Source organism: Lithobates pipiens, unplaced genomic scaffold, assembly GCF_037356315.1.
Source record: "Lithobates pipiens isolate NorthernLeopardFrog02 unplaced genomic scaffold, aLitPip1_a1.2 Scaffold_10, whole genome shotgun sequence".
NCBI lineage: Eukaryota > Metazoa > Chordata > Amphibia > Anura > Ranidae > Lithobates > Lithobates pipiens.
The window spans coordinates 214,203,916-214,221,998 of NW_027507686.1; the positions used below are offsets into that span (position 1 = coordinate 214,203,916).

At 48.1% G+C, this 18,083-nt stretch overlaps 1 protein-coding gene across 1 annotated transcript in view; it reads left to right on the forward strand.

The window, feature by feature from the left end:
* The first annotated feature begins 11,414 nt into the window (after positions 1 to 11,414).
* LOC143939011 (liprin-beta-2-like) overlaps positions 11,415 to 18,083 on the forward strand; it is a 63,472-nt gene continuing 56,803 nt past the window's right edge. The window contains exon 1 of the mRNA XM_077460935.1: positions 11,415 to 11,519. The gene's annotated coding sequence lies outside the window, so the exon portion shown is untranslated. The remainder of the gene's footprint in view (positions 11,520 to 18,083) is intronic.

The window sequence follows — 18,083 nt, forward strand, 5'->3', positions numbered from 1 at the left end:
GTGTGGGAACACATAACAGTGCTTAGCGGCAGACCTTTCCCTGACACTTTTTTTATTTTACCTCCGGTAGTTTATTGTAAATAGTAGTGTGGTGACGAGCTATTATACTAAAGATCGGCAGGTGGCATTAATAAACATCAACAGATTTCAGTTGTGCCCCACCAGGCCACGCCCGCCCCCCCCCCCCCATAGAAAATGTGCCTGGTTGCTGAGTTCATCTCCCCATGCCTGTACTCAGTGTACTGATGGGCACCACTGATGGGCACTAATAGGCACCACTGATGGGTACTGATTGGCAGCACTGATAGGCAACACTGATGGGCCCTGATTGGCAATGATAGGTGGCACTGGCAGCACCAATGGCACTTATAGGAAGCACTGATTGGCAGCATTTACTGGCACTGATTGGCAGCACTGATGGGCACTAATTGACAGCACTGCTAATCAACACTGATGAGCACTGATAGGCGGCACTGATTGGCAGCACTGATGGGCACTGATAAGCAGCACTGACTACAAGCAGTGATTGGAAGTACTGATGGGCAATGACAGGTGGCAATGATTGGAAGCACTGATAGGTGGTACTGTTTGGCACTGATGGACACTAATAGGTGGCATTGGTTGAAGCTGATTGGCACTGACAGGTGGCACTGTTTTTTACTGACTGGCACGGACTGGTGGCACTGGCACTGACAGGTGGCAATGATCGGCAGCACTGGTTGGAAGCACTGACAGAGGAGAGGGGGGGTCACATTGAGCAGATATTGGGGCTTGTAAGAGCCGCTCAGAGCGTGACACCGTCATGTATTGTAATGTAACTGCATGCAGGGGGGGAGGAGCTGTCAGAATTCAGTGGTGATGTCAGGGGTGGGCGGGAGCGAGCGGCTAACACCAGCCAATTATTCGGCTGCTTCAGAAAGGGGGCTGAGCCACATACACAAAGGGGCCCGCCCCGACCCCATCCCATCGGCTGGCGCTCAATAGCTACTCTGTCCCGCCCACCCCTGACATCACCTCTGAATTCTGACAGCTCCTCCCCCCCCCCCCCCCCATGCAGTCACATTACAATACATGACAGTGTCACACACCGAGCAGATCTTACAATCCCCGATATCAGCTCCATGTCATCTCCTGTCTCACAGGCAGCTCTGTACACATTGCTTGGATGCAGCCCAGGCAGATCGGGGGGGGGGGGCGACACAAACACTGCATGGGGTAAAGATTAGATCTGGGGGGAGGGGCCCCTGTCAGTGGGGTGTTCGGGGCCCCTGTGATCTCTAATGGCAGCTCAGATCCCATCAGAAAGGAGAAGAGAAAACACTGACACATTATTACAGCACAAGCCGGTCCAGTCCAGCTCTCTATTGCCCCCCCCCCCCCACCACATCCCGACACTGGACCCGATCCCAATAGTAAGGCGGCATCAATTCTAATGACACTTACTATCTCTCCGATGAAAAAGCTGTGCCTGTAATCTGTGAGAAATCCGCTGGAGGGCGCTGTGTCTCTTCTATGACGAAAGCCGATAAGACACACCTTCTGCCAATCCACAGACTAAAATGGCGCCGGTCAGCTGTCTCTCGCTCGGTATAACCTTTATCCGCCCGCCCCCTCCGCCAATCAGCGTAAGCGCGCCCTCCCCCCGCCCCCCTCCGCCAATCAGAGCGAACGCGCCCGCCCCCCCCTCGCAGCAAGCGGCACGCACTGGACGTAACAGCGCACAGCCCCGACGTGATGACAGGAGAAGATAGCTGGAGAGAGGATTTGGCGTTCTTCTCCCTCCAGTCTGCAGATGGCAATAGAGAGCGCCGCTGTGCAGTGAGGGAAGGCTGTGCCCGTTCTCTCTCATTCTATCCCCTTGTCACACGAATGACTGGAGGGAGGAAGGAGATGTTCCTCAGTGGGTACGTAGGAGAGAGGGGGGGACAACTTACCACAGACCCCCCCCCTCTACTCCTCACACACCCCCCTCACCCCCTCTCCTCACACCTCATCACTATAACACATGGAGGTCACACTACTGGATTGCTCTGTGTTATAAGAGACGAATTCTCAGAATAAAGCTTCTTCCCTCCATGTAGATCTCTACCTTATCATTACAGGAATGTTATAAAAATGATCCTCAGTCATAGAGCAGAACATGAAACCAAGATTAACCTCTTCAGCCCCAGAAGATTTACCCCCCTTCATGACCAGGCCAAACAGCATTGCGTTATTCACCTTCCAATTGCACAGTGTGTGTGACATTGTACCCAAATACAATTCATGTCCCTTTTCCCCACAAATAGAGATTCTGTTTGGTGGTATTTGATCTCTGCGTTTTCTTTTTTTGCGCTATAATTAAAGACCGACAATTGGGGGGAAAAAGGTTTTACTTTCTGCTATAAAACATCCAATAAAAATAAAAAAATAAAACATTTTGTTCATCAATTTAGGCCAATATGTATTCTGCTGTTTAAAAAAACCAAAAAAAAAAAAACAATACGTGTATTTTGATTGGTTTGCGCAAAAGTTCTACCTTCTACAAACGATGGGATTTTTCTATATTTTTTTTGCTAGTAATGGCAGCGATCAGCGATTTTTAGCAGCAATGCGAACATTGTGGCGGACAAATTGGACACTAAGCCCAGGTCCACATTGGAGCGATTTGTTATGCGATTTGAGAGATCAACTCACATGACAAGTCGCAGCCTATTGGAGGCAATGGCACTGCTCCAATCGGAGCCACAACAATTTTGTGGCGCCGCACCGATTTCCAAAAGTAGTTCCTGAATTACTTTTGCCGATTTCAGGTGCGGCTTCAATAGACATCTGTACATGAAGCCGCACTGATGTCTATCAAGTAGCCCCAGAAACCACGCCGACCTTCCTACTTTGATATCACGCTTCAAGTGAAGTAGCGCAATTTCAAAGTAGCAGCAATGTGAACCGGGGCTAAGGCTGCGTTCACACTGCTGCGGGGGGGAGATCCGGATGTGATTCGCACCGCACTGCAGTGCAAATCACATCCGATCTCCGTAGCGATGCGAGTACAGCCATACAGATAGTATGGCTGAATTCGCATCGCTCCCGCAGGAAACTCGCACGGGACCCTTTTTTTGGTCCGCAACAGAATCTGATTGCATGGGGGTTCACACCATGCGATCCGATTCCTGTGCGAGTCGGCAGATCGCACTGCGATATGCGGACGGATCTGGGGTGTCATTAACATATCATTGACACTCCCAGCCGTCCGCATAGGGCAGTGTGAACTGCCGGCGGGAGTAATGCGATGCGGGAAAACGCCGCGGATTCGCGGCGTTCTCGCATCGCAGCGGTGTGAACCCGGCCTAAGGGACACTTTTTAGGGACCGGGGACACCAATACAGTGATCAGTGCTTAACCGCTTCACCCTCGGAAGATTTTACCCCCTTCCTGACCAGAGCACCTTTTGCGATTCAGAGTCGCTTTAACTGACAATTGCGCAGGCGTGCGACGCTGTACCCAAACAAAATTGACGTCCTTTTTTCCCCACAGATAGAACTTTCTTTTCATCTCTGCGGTTTTTATTTTGAAAAAACAAAACAATATTTTGTACTTTTTGCTATAATAAATATCCCCCTTTTTAAAAAAAAAAAAATTTCCTCAGTTTAGGCCGATATGTATTCCTCTACATATTTTTGGTAATAAAGATCATAATAAGCGTATATTGATTGGTTTACCCAAAAGTTATAGCGTCTACTATATAGGGGACACATTTATAGTATTATTATTTTACTAGTAATGGCGGCAATCTGCGATTTTTATCAGGACTGCGACATGGTGGACACATCGGACAATTTTGACACATTTTTGGGACCATTGGCATTAATACAGCGATCATTGCTATATAAATGCATTGATTACTTTAAAAATGTCACTGGCAGTGAAGGGGGTTAACACTATTGGGCGATCAAGGGGTTAATTGTGTTCCCTAGTGTGTGTTCTAACTGAAAGGGGGAGGGGACAGACTAGGGGAGATGACAGATTGCTGTTCATACTTTGTAGGAACAGACGATCTGTTACGTCTCCCATCAGAGAAGCGGATCTCAGTGTTTACACACAGAGATCCCGTTTCTCGTCATGCTACGAGCAATCGAGACCACCGGGCACTCACATCGATTCCGGGGGTGAGTTGCGGGCACATGCGCTCCTAGTGGCCACCAGAGGGAGCAACATAAAAGGTGATTTGTCTGCCCATGCCATTCAGCCACAGTAAAACTGCAGCGGCTGGTCGGCAAGCAGTTAAAATATGCACTGTCACTGTACTAAAGACATTGGCAGAAAAGGGGTTAACATCAGGGGCGATCAAAGGGTTAACCATGTCCCTTGGGGATGCTTTCTAACTGTGGGGGAGGTGATTTTACTGGGGGAAGACAGAGATCCATTTTCCTGATTAGCAGAAACACAAGATCTCCATCTTCCCCTCTAACAGAACAGGGATCTGCCTTGTTCACATAGGCAGACCGCCGTTCTGTCTGCCTCGGGAGCGATCAGTGGGTCCCAGCCGACAGCAGGTCCACTGGCGGCGCCCCGACCCAAAGAAAATAAATCATGTACAGGACAGGTATGATTTTGCTCTGAAGGGCCGCCCTGCCGCAGTACATATGTGTGGGACGGCCCGGAAGCGGTTAATAAAGCCTAATCGCATCCTTTTTGGGAAATCGCTCATTCCAGGGCTGCGGAGGCTCTGGTCACATGATTGCTGCAGAAAATATGGTTACTATTTAGACACAGCTACTGATTGGTCAGTTCTGCCTGAATTACAACATGCTAAAGCTCGGTGCACACGTGAGTGTCGGCTTCTTCACTTGTGTTTTTCATACATGTTCAGGTGTAAGGGTTTTTGTTTCAGCCAATTGGAAGGAGGATACTTGGAGGAGGAGGAGACTGGCTGTTAGGTTACGTATGTTTTTCTGGCGCTCCAGTTGATTTCTGTTGGGCTAAAAACACGGAATCCTGCCCCAAAGAAGTGTCTGTACTTCTCTGGGATGACGGCACATCACTCACATGACAATGAGCCTCATAGAATAAAATGGAAACCTTACTGTTCAATGTTTTCTGCATTTGGAAACACGAGACACGTTGCTCCAGTCTGTGACCAGCAACCTACGAGGCTGATAGTAAGTCAAATCGAAGTACTTATAGTAGTTGCAGTTTAACCGCATGATGCAAAATCACATGCCTGTACGTCATTCTGCTACAAGTGGTTGTACCGGGGGATGTGCAGCTCCAGGCATCACCCCGCTACTGTTTTTTTTTAGAGGTGACGGTCGGCTTTCTTGTGATAACAACCGATGCAGCTAAGCAGCCGCTCAATTGTTATCACAAGTAGTGGGAGAGGATGTCCCCTCCCACCGCTATATCCGGGCTCTCCGTCCCACCGGGAGGCCCCAGCGACCAGCCAGCACCTCCGCCAGCTGGCTGGACACCCAAACAAAGATAGAATTGGCTTTTATTGTGTCTCTTAGGGTTTACGTCCTCTTTGATTCCCTGCAAAGGTAAAGCATAACGGACTACTATGAATCACATAGTAATCCATTATGTGTCACTTACCTGACACGGGAGCCAGCGAAGTCACCGCTGTCCCCTTGTGTACGGAGCCTCCATCTTCTTGGTGGGTCTCGCTGCTCCGGCGCTGTCATTCAACGGAGCCGTGATGACGTCACTCCCGCGCATGCGCACGGGAGCCGCCACTCACGGCATATCGCCGTTAACAGCGGTGCGCTCAGTGCGCCTGCGTGCCGCTGTCTACGGCGCAGTGCCTGTCTTTTGGTTAAGGACAGCCGTCATTAAATGGCGGCCCGTGGTCCGAGTCCGGACCGAGCAGCGCTTCTGCCCGGACCGCCATGCCGCCAGTGTAGCAAGCGACAGCAATCACTGGTTTGCTGGGACCGCGGGTTTCCCCAGCAACCAGTGACGCTGCGCGCATGCGCCCGCCCCCTGCTCCTGGCCGCGTCTCTCGGAGCTGAAGAGACACGGGCAGTAGGGGTTGGACGTCACGTCAGTCTGTATATGTGGAACCTGCACAGTACCACTTCTCTTGTCCCCTATGCTGGGTGTTTTATCCAGTATCCTACTTACCTAGGTGGATGCTACATCTGTCCCCCGGCCCCTCTACATGGAGAACTGAATACTGTCGATCCCTCAGTTCGGACAGCTCCATGAGCAGAGAGCTGCAGACTGTCAGTCACAGCTCTCCATTCTGCCCCCTCCTCGCTCACTGGAGCGCTGGGCTGTGGAGGGGGTGGAGTGGCCGACTCAGGCTCTCAGCGGCTCACTGATAGGCTGATCCGAGTGTTGGTCCAGGCAGATCCTGACTTCCATTGTAGTGATGACGCGGATTCCTGGACCGACTTCTGTGACGTGTCACAGGAGTGCAAAACCAGCTTTGGCTGTACTTCTCCTTTAACCACTCGCCACCCATTTTTTTTACTGGTTACGTTTTGAGTTACAGAGGAGGTCTAGGGCTAGAATTATTGCTCTCGCTCTAACGATCACGGCGACTGAATGATGCCTGTGGCATTGCACTAGGGTTGCCACCCGTCCGGGATTCACCCGGACAGTTCGGGTTAGGAATCATGTGTCCAGGTTTCAAACTGCCTAAAACCCGGACACATTATTCAGACTGGACTATGGCCTCCCAGGAGGGTTGTTGACTGCAGTTTTCCAAGCTGAAAGTGTCTGTTACACTCCCTTTCACACTGCCCAAAGCCAGCACTAACAGTTCCCCCCCATACAGATGGGATAGGAGAGAGGGCTCCATCTGCTCCTCTTCCTCCTGCCCCTACTCCTATGTGTCTGCCCACACTCCAATCCCCAGTGCTGTACCTCAGAAAAGGAAAGTGGGGGGCCGGGAATATTAAGTCCAGCAGCCTCAGATACATCTGGATGAGAGGTGCTGACTTCAAGGGGTGAGTGAGCTCGCCATCCGTCCCTGTCTGTGATTGAAGTCTCCCCCTTCTCTCTCCTGCCTCTGAGTGAGTACACAAAGGTAAATCAGGGTTCTCAGAGCACCCCTTATATCACAGTTCCCCTTTACACCAGAGGTCACTGTGTTGCCCCTTACATCAGAGTCCTCACCATGCATCAGAGTATTCAGTGTTCCCCCCTTAAATCTGGGTTCCCAGAGCATCCCTTATGTTAGAGTCCCCAGAGTTCCCCTTACAGTGTAAGGGAACTCTGTGGATTCAGTGGAAAAGGGGGAACTCTGTGGATTCAGTGGAAAAGGGGGAACTCTGTGCCCCCAATGGGTAGTGTGTGACCCCCTGGCACGGATCTCTGTGATACCATTGGGTAGTGTGCGCCCCCATCAGGGATCTCTCTACCCCCCACTTAGTAGCGTGTGTGTCCCCAGGCGGGGATCTCTGTGTCCCCACTTGGTAGTGTGTGTGCCCCCTGGTGGGGATCTCTGTGTCCCCTTGCAGGGATACCTGTGCCCCCATTGGGTAGTGTGTAGGGTTGCCATATCATCCTTTTAATCCAGGACACGCATTAATTACACAGGTTCCGTGGCTGATTAAGATGGTAATTAAACTCACTTGGTGCCTTATCTGCATTAAATCAGCCTCATAACCTGTGTAATTAATATGTGTCCTGAATTAAAGGGATGATGTGGCAACCCTAGTAGTGTGTGCCCCCTGGCAGGGATCTCTTTGCCCCCATTGGGTAGTGTGTGTGATCACTGTGGAGTAAACACATATTGTAGATACCTATTCAAAGCAATCAGCAGTGCGTGAGAGGCAGCAGGGGGTGGCATCTATGTCAGCAGGCAAGCTGCTTTTGGTCCAACCAGAAAGGATCACTGTGACCGCGCATGCTCTATGCAGTCCCTTGTATCCTAGCAACGGTAAACACTGGCCGACTCGGCCGCCCACCACATGGAAATCTGTGACATAGGGCCGAGTTCACACTTGTGCGATGTGAGAACCCTGCGAATTAACTGCGTGTTCCCGCAACGCACGGCAGTCCACACTGCCATATGAGAACTGCTGGGGGAGTGTCATTATATGTTAACGACACCCCCATTTCAGCTCGCATATCGCACTGCGAACTGACAGTTCGGACATGAATCAGATTGCATATGTGTGAACACACATCCGATCCGATTCTGGTCCGAACTGAAAAAAGGGTCCTGTGCGTGTTTGCACTGAATACGATGCAATATCTGCCATACTATGTGTATGTCTGACATCGCACCGCACAGACATCGCATGTAATGTGAACAGCCGTGCGCTGCGAATTACATGCGATGTCTGCCATCACACAAGTGTGAACCGGCCCTTAAGGACGACGTCCGGTCCAAGCCGGATACAAACACATTAGCTGTCATAGGAGAGGGGAGACTTACAGTGGGCAAATGGTGACCCAATGAAGATACCAACCCAGGAGACTCTCATGGGGCCCCTAAGGCATGGCCAGTCCCCCCTGGTTACATTACATTTATCATTTGATATATAATAAAGTACATTTTGTATTTTTACTAATTCAGTTTAGGTTATACTTTGTTACTATAGCTCAGTGCCTTACTATTATGTCCTTATGACAGCTTCTCCTACCTGCTGTCCATAGGCGTGTGCAGCCTATTGCATTAGGGTGTGCACCACAAAGCTCAAATACACATGCTTGTGTGTGTGTGTGTGTGTGTGTGTGTGTGTGTGTGTGTGTGTGTGTGTATGTATATATATATATATATATATATATATATATATATACTTAAATGGCATCCCAGTCTTAGTTTGTAGGGTTCAGTATTGGGCTGGCCCATCCTTTGCAGCTATAACAGCTTCAACTCTTCTGGGAAGGCTGTGCACAAGGTTTGGGTTGTGTCTATGGGAATGTTTGACCATTCTTCCAGAAGCGCATTTGTGAGGTCAGGCACTGATGTTGGACGAGAAGGCCTGGCTCAAGTCTCCACTCTATTTCATCACAAAGGTGTTCTGTTGGGTTGAGGTCAGGACTCTGTGCAGGCCAGTCAAGTTCCTCCACCCCAAACTCACTCACCCATGTCTTTATGGACCTTGCTTTGTGCACTGGTCCAAATCGTTTGGTGGAGGGGGAATCATGGGGGGGGGGGGGTGTTTTTCAGGGGTTGGGCTTGGCCCCTTAGTTCCAGTGAAGGGAACTCTTAAGGCCTCAGCATACCAAGAAATTTTGGACAATTTGATACTCCCAACTTTGTGGGGACAGTTTGGGGATGACCCCTTCTTGTTCTAATATGACTGCACACCACAAAGCAAGGCCCATAAAGACATGGCAATGGCAATGGCAGTGCAAAAATTCACATTATAATAGTAACTAAAACATATAAAATTAAGTGTAACAATCTAAAAAAGAACAATGTTAAAGTGCAATAATGGTGGGAACCTCCCAACTAAAAAGTTGTTGCACTTGAGGTTAATCTGTAGGCCAAATATCTATAGGAGGGGTTTCCACCATGCCTGCTACGTTTTTAATTGATGTCTTATTTTCAGGTTGATGTGTATTATATGTGAAGTTACATATCATAGAGACCGGTATTGTGCTAATATTCAAGGTTATTGAGATTTCCGTACATTGGAGGGCGCTACCATTATTGGTCAGTTATTGATTAGTAAGTTAGTGCTGCACTTTTTTTTTGTGGTGTGGGAACACATAACAGTGCTTAGCGGCAGACCTTTCCCTGACACTTTTTTATTTTGCCTCCGGTAGTTTATTGTAAATAGTAGTGTGGTGACGAGCTATTATACTAAAGATCGGCAGGTGGCATTAATAAACATCAACAGATTTCAGTTGTGCCCCACCAGGCCACACCCCCCCCCCCCCATAGAAAATTTGCCTGGTTGCTGAGTTCATCTCCCCATGCCTGTACTCAGTGCACTGATGGGCACTAATAGGCACCACTGATGGGTACTGATTGGCAATGATAGGTGGCACTGGCAGCACCAATGGCACTTATAGGAAGCACTGACTGGCAGCATTTACTGGCACTGATTGGCAGCACTGATGGGCACTAATTGACAGCACTGCTAATCAACACTGATGAGCACTGATAGGCGGCACTGATTGGCAGCACTGACAGATGGCACTGATTACAAGCAGTGATTGGAAGTACTGATGGGCACTGACAGGTGGCAATGATTGGAAGCACTGATTGGCACTGATAGGTGGTACTGTTTGGCACTGATGGGCACTAATAGGTGGCATTGGTTGAAGCTGATTGGCACTGACAGGTGGCACTGTTTTTTACTGACTGGCACGGACTGGTGGCACTGGCACTGATTGGCAGCACTGACTGGCACTGACAGGTGGCAATGATTGGAAGCACTGATTGGCAGCACTGGTTGGAAGCACTGACAGAGGAGAGGGGGGGTCACATTGAGCAGATATTGGGGCTTGTAAGAGCCGCTCAGAGCGTGACACCGTCATGTATTGTAATGTAACTGCATGCAGGGGGGGAGGAGCTGTCAGAATTCAGTGGTGATGTCAGGGGTGGGCGGGAGCGAGCGGCTAACACCAGCCAATTATTCGGCTGCTTCAGAAAGGGGGCTGAGCCACATACACAAAGGGGCCCGCCCCGACCCCATCCCATCGGCTGGCGCTCAATAGCTACTCTGTCCCGCCCACCCCTGACATCACCTCTGAATTCTGACAGCTCCTCCCCCCCCCCCCCCCATGCAGTCACATTACAATACATGACAGTGTCACACACCGAGCAGATCTTACAATCCCCGATATCAGCTCCATGTCATCTCCTGTCTCACAGGCAGCTCTGTACATATTGCTTGGATGCAGCCCAGGCAGATCGGGGGGGGGGGGGGCGACACAAACACTGCATGGGGTAAAGATTAGATCTGGGGGGAGGGGCCCCTGTCAGTGGGGTGTTCGGGGCCCCTGTGATCTCTAATGGCAGCTCAGATCCCATCAGAAAGGAGAAGAGAAAACACTGACACATTATTACAGCACAAGCCGGTCCAGTCCAGCTCTCTATTGCCCCCCCACCACATCCCGACACTGGACCCGATCCCAATAGTAAGGCGGCATCAATTCTAATGACACTTACTATCTCTCCGATGAAAAAGCTGTGCCTGTAATCTGTGAGAAATCCGCTGGAGGGCGCTGTGTCTCTTCTATGACGAAAGCCGATAAGACACACCTTCTGCCAATCCACAGACTAAAATGGCGCCGGTCAGCTGTCTCTCGCTCGGTATAACCTTTATCCGCCCGCCCCCTCCGCCAATCAGCGTAAGCGCGCCCTCCCCCCGCCCCCTCCGCCAATCAGAGCGAACGCGCCCGCCCCCCCCTCGCAGCAAGCGGCACGCACTGGACGTAACAACGCACAGCCCCGACGTGATGACAGGAGAAGACAGCTGGAGAGAGGATTTGGCGTTCTTCTCCCTCCAGTCTGCAGATGGCAATAGAGAGCGCCGCTGTGCAGTGAGGGAAGGCTGTGCCCGTTCTCTCTCATTCTATCCCCTTGTCACACGAATGACTGGAGGGAGGAAGGAGATGTTCCTCAGTGGGTACGTACTCGTAGGAGAGAGGGGGGACAACTTACCACAGACCCCCCCCCTCTACTCCTCACACACCCCCCTCACCCCCTCTCCTCACACCTCATCTCTATAACACATGGAGGTCACACCACTGGATTGCTCTGTGTTATAAGAGACGAATTCTCAGAATAAAGCTTCTTCCCTCCATGTAGATCTCTACCTTATCATTACAGGAATGTTATAAAAATGATCCTCAGTCATAGAACAGAACATGAAACCAAGATTAACCTCTTCAGCCCCAGAAGATTTACCCCCCTTCATGACCAGTGTGTGTGACATTGTACCCAAATACAATTCATGTCCCTTTTCCCCACAAATAGAGATTCTGTTTGGTGGTATTTGATCTCTGCGTTTTCTTTTTTTGCGCTATAATTAAAGACCGACAATTGGGGGGAAAAAGGTTTTACTTTCTGCTATAAAACATTCAATAAAAATAAAAAAATAAAACATTTTGTTCATCAATTTAGGCCAATATGTATTCTGCTGTTTAAAAAAACCAAAAAAAAACCCCAATACGTGTATTTTGATTGGTTTGCGCAAAAGTTATACCTTCTACAAACTATGGGATTTTTCTATATTTTTTTTACTAGTAATGGCAGCGATCAGCGATTTTTAGCAGAACTGCGAACATTGTGGCGGACAAATTGGACACTAAGCCCAGGTCCACATTGGAGCCATTTGAGAGACCAACTCACATGACAAGTCGCAGCCTATTGGAGGCAATGGCACTGCTCCAATCGGTGCCACAACAATTTTGTGGCGCCGCACCGATTTCCAAAAGTAGTTCCTGAATTACTTTTGCCGATTTCAGGTGCGGCTTCAATAGACATCTGTACATGAAGTCGCACTGATGTCTATCAAGTAGCCCCGGAAATCACGCCGACCTTCCTACTTTGATATCACGCTTCAAGTGAAGTAGCGCAATTTCAAAGTAGCATCAATGTGAACCGGGGCTAAGGGACACTTTTTAGGGACCGGGGACACCAATACAGCGATCAGTGCTTAACCGCTTCACCCTCGGAAGATTTTACCCCTTTCCTGACCAGAGCACTTTTTGCGATTCAGAGTCGCTTTAACTGACAATTGCGCAGGCGTGCGACGCTGTACCCAAACAAAATTGACGTCCTTTTTTCCCCACAGATAGAACTTTCTTTTCATCTCTGCGGTTTTTATTTTGAAAAAAAAAACACAATATTTTGTACTTTTTGCTATAATAAATATCCCCCTTTTAAAAAAAAAAAAAAAAATTTCCTCAGTTTAGGCCGATATGTATTCCTCTACATATTTTTGGTAATAAAGATCACAATAAGCGTATATTGATTGGTTTACCCAAAAGTTATAGCGTCTACTATATAGGGGACACATTTATAGCATTATTATTATTTTACTAGTAATGGCGGCAATCTGCGATTTTTATCAGCACTGCGACATGGTGGACACATCGGACAATTTTGACACATTTTTGGGACCATTGGCATTAATACAGCGATCATTGCTATATAAATGCATTGATTACTGTAAAAATGTCACTGGCAGTGAAGGGGGTTAACACTATTGGGCGATCAAGGGGTTAATTGTGTTCCCTAGTGTGTGTTCTAACTGAAAGGGGGAGGGGACAGACTAGGGGAGATAACAGATCGCTGTTCATACTTTGTACGAACAGACGATCTGTCACGTCTCCCATCAGAGAAGCGGATCTCAGTATTTACACACACAGATCCCGTTTCTCGTCATGCTACGAGCAATCGAGACCACCGGGCACTCACATCGACTCCGGGGGCGAGTTGCGGGCACATGCGCTCCTAGTGGCCACCAGAGGGAGCAACATAAAAGGTGATTTGTCTGCCCATGCCATTCTGCCATAGTAAAACTGCAGCGGCTGGTCGGCAAGCAGTTAAAATATGCACTGTCACTGTACTAATGACATTGGCAGAAAAGGGGTTAACATCAGGGGCGATCAAAGAGTTAACCATGTTCCTTGGGGATGCTTTCTAACTGTGGGGGAGGTGATTTTACTGGGGGAAGACAGAGATCCATTTTCCTGATTAGCAGAAACACAAGATCTCCATCTTCCCCTCTAACAGAACAGCGATCTGCCTTGTTCACATAGGCAGACCGCCGTTCTGTCTGCCTCGGGAGCGATCAGTGGGTCCCAGCAGACAGTGGGTCCACTGGCGGCGCCCCGACCCAAAGAAAAAAAATCATGTACAGGACAGGTATGATTTTGCTCTGAAGGGCCGCCCTGCCGCAGTACATATGTGTGGGACGGCCCGGAAGCGGTTAATAAAGCCTAATCGCATCCTTTTTGGGAAATCGCTCATTCCAGGGCTGCAGAGACTCTGGTCACATGATTGCTGCAGAAAATATGGTTACTATTTAGACACAGCTACTGATTGGTCAGTTCTGCCTGAATTACAACATGCTAAAGCTCGGTGCACACGTGAGTGTCGGCTTCTTCACTTGTGTTTTTCATACATGTTCAGGTGTAAGGGTTTTTGTTTCAGCCAATTGGAAGGAGGATACTTGGAGGAGGAGGAGACTGGCTGTTAGGTTACGTATGTTTTTCAGGTGCTCCAGTTGATTTCTGTTGGGCTAAAAACACGGAATCCTGCCCCAAAGAAGTGTCTGTACTTCTCTGGGATGACGGCACATCACTCACATGACAATGGGCCTCATAGAATAAAATGGAAACCTTACTGTTCAATGTTTTCTGCATTTGGAAACATGAGACACGTTGCTCCAGTCTGTGACCAGCAACCTACGAGGCTGATAGTAAGTCAAATCGAAGTACTTATAGTAGTTGCAGTTTAACCGCATGATGCAAAATCACATGCCTGTACGTCATTCTGCTACAAGTGGTTGTACCGGGGGATGTGCAGCTCCAGGCATCACCCCGCTACTGTTTTTTTTAGAGGTGACGGTCGGCTTTCTTGTGATAACAACCGATGCAGCTAAGCAGCCGCTCAATTGTTATCACAAGTAGAGGGAAAGGATGTCCCCTCCCACCGCTATATCCGGGCTCTCCGTCCCACCGGGAGGCCCCAGCGACCAGCCGGCACATCCGCCAGCTGGCTGGACACCCAAACAAAGCCAGATATGGCTTTTATTGTGTCTCTTAAAGAGGAAGTAAACTCTGATGGGTTTACTTTCTCTTTGATTCCCTGCAAAGGTAAAGCATAATGGACTACTATGCATCACATAGTAGTCCATTATGTGTCACTTACGTGACACAGGAGCCAGCGAAGTCACCGCTGTCCCCTTGTGTACGGAGCCTCCATCTTCTCGGTGGGTCTCGCTGCTCCGGCGCTGTCATTCGACGGAGCCGTGATGACGTCACTCCCGCGCATGCGCACGGGAGCCGCCACTCACGGCATATCGCCGTTAACAGCGGCTCGCTCAGTGCGCCTGCGCGCCGCTGTTTACGGCGCGGTGCCTGTCTTTTGGTTTAGGAGATATTTCTTGGACCTACAGGTAAGCCTTAATCTAGGCTTACCTGTAGGTCAAAGTGGTTTGTAAGGGTTTACAACCACTTTAAGATATGGTGACACTGAAGCAGCGTCACAATGACACTTCCGTTTTACTCGGCAGCCAACATCGCCAGCTTTAACCACTTCCCGACCGGTGCACGCCGATGTACGTCGGCAGAATGGCACGGGCAGGCATACCAGGGTACAGGTACGTGCAGTTTTAAATGCTGCCCTGCCATAGCGAGCGCCGGGCGGAGAGCGCTCGCGTGCCAGTCGGGGCCCCCGTGAGTCCGGTCGCGGGTCCCGTGGACTCAATCGCCACGGGCATACCCACGATCGTCTCACGGGGTGGCTGAACGAGGAGATGCCGTTGTAAACAGCATCTCCCCGTTCTGCCTAGCAACAAGTGATGCTGATCTCTGCTCCATGTGATTTGAGCAGAGATCAGTGTTCACTAAAACAAAGCCCAGCCCCCCACAGTTAGTAACACACCCCTAGGAACACTTAACCCCTACACTGCCACCCACTGGTTAACCCCTTCACTGCCAGTGTCATTTACACAGGAATCAGTGCATTTGTATAGCAGTGATTGCTGTATAAATGACAATGGTCCCAAAAATGTGTCAAAAATGTCCGATGTGTCCGCCATAATGTCGCAGTCTCAATAAAAATCGCTCATCGCCGCCATTACTAGTAAAAAAAAAAATATTTATAAAAATGCCATAAAACTATCCCCTATTTTGTAAACGCTATAAATTTTGTGCAAACCAATCAATAATCGATTATTGCGATTTTTTTAACAAAAATATGTAGAAGAATATGTATCGGCCTAAACTGAGGGGAAATTTTTTTTTTTTTTACACATTTTTGGGGGATAATTATCATAACAAAAACTAAAAAATAATGTTTTTTTTTTCAAAATTGTCGCTCTATTTTTGTTTATAGCGCAAAAAATAAAAACCGCAGGGGTGATTAAATACCACCAAAAGAAAGCTCTATTTGTGGGAAAAAAAGGACGTCAATTTTGTTTGGGAGCCACGTCGCACGACCACGCAATTGTCAGTTAAAGCGAAGTAGTGCCGAATCGCAAAAAGTGGTCTGGTCTTAAGCCAGCAAAATGGTCCGGTCTGAAAGTGGTTAAAAAAAAAATGTTAGCATTCAAAAACGCCAATCTTGGCGTTTTGACTACTTTAAAATGCAAAGGAGGGATTTGGGGCCTTATAGACCCCAGATCCCCCCCCCCCCAAAAAAACCCCTCAAAAACGCTGCAGTTGGTCCTCACTTTAGAACTACTTATTTGGGTGGTCTCTTCTTGACTCTCAGGTTCAATTTTGAGTATTTAAATTCTGTTGTTGAAGGACCTCCACCCTAATGATTCGCAATAAGCTGTAATCCTTGACTACTAACCCCGGTGCGTTTATCAATTATTTAATCATACCCTCCAAAAAAAAATACCTGACACGTGACTATTGCTGATAAAAAAATAATAATTTAAAGTGAAAAAAATAAGAGAATTTTTTTTTTTTTTTAAAGCCCCCCCCATCCCTACATGCTCATGCACCAAAGTAAACGCTTACGTAAGTCACGCCCACAAATTTAAACAGTGTCCAAACCACACATGTGAGGTAACGCCACGATTGTTAGAGCAAGAGAAATTATTCTAACACAAGACCTCCTCTGGAACACTAAATGGGTAACCATAAAATGTATTTTTAAAGCGTCGCCTATGGACATTTTTAAGTACCGAAGTTTGGCTCCATTTCACGAGTTTGCGCAATTTCAAAGCTTGATATGTTAGTTATCTATTTACTTGACATATCATCATCTTTCACATTATACAAAAAAAAAAATGGGCTAACTTTTCTTTTTTATTTAATTCATTGAAGTATATTTTTCCCCCAAAAAATTGTGTTTAAAAGACCGCTGCGCAAATACAGTGTGACATAAAATATTGCAACGGCCACCATTTTATTCTTTAGGGTCTCTGCTAAAAAATGTATATAATGTTTGGGGTTCTTTGTAATTTTCTAGCAAAAAATACAGATTTTAACTTTTAAGCAACAAGTGTCAGAAAAAGGCCTGGTATTAAAGCGGTTAAATCCCTGTAGTGTTTTTTGAATACATTACTGCTTTTGAAGCCTGGGCTTTGTCCCTCTGCATGATGGGTTGTCACACACGGCTTACCTCTCTACTTCTTCCTGCCAGAGCTGCTGGGTAGGGATGAGCCGAACACCCCCCTGTTCGGTTTGCACCAGAACCTGCGAACAGACCTAAACTTCTTGTGAACTTTAGAACCCTATTAAAGTCTATGGGACTCGAACGTTCACAATCTAAAGTGCTCATTTTAAAGGCTAATATGCAAGTTACTGTCCTAAAAAGTGTTTGGGGACCCGGGTCCTGCCCCAGGGGACATGGATCAATGCAAAAAAAAGTTTTAAAAACGGCAGTTTTTTCAGGAGCAGTGATTTTAATAATGATTAAAGTGAAACAATAAAAGTGTAATATTCATTTAAATTTCGTAGCTGGGGGGTATCTATAGTATGCCTGTGAAGGGGCGCATGTTTCTGGGGCTTAGAACTGTCCCTGCACAAAGTGTCATTTGTGCAGGAAAAAAAGTCTTTTAAAATCACTTGCGGCTATTGTCGGGTCCCGTAATACAGAGAACATTCAATGAGTGTTCTCTGCATTAGCCGACAATTCATTCATTCATTGATAAAAAAAAAAAAAAAAGCAAAGCGTGGGGGTTCCCCTAAATTCAATTACCAGGCCCTTCAGGTCTGACATGGATATTAAGGGGAACCCCGTGTCAAATTTAAAAAAAAAATTGACGTGGGGGTCCCCCTAAATATCCATAACCAGACCCTTCAGGTCTGATATGGATTTTAAGGGGAACCCCGCATCAAATTAAAAAAAAATTGACGTGGGGGTCCCCCTAAAAATCCATATCAAACCCTTTATCCGAGCACGCAACCTGGCAGGCCGCAGGAAAAGAGGGGGGGACGAGAGAGCGCCCCCCCTCCCTCCTGAACCGTACCAGGCCACATACCCTCAACATTGGGAGGATGCT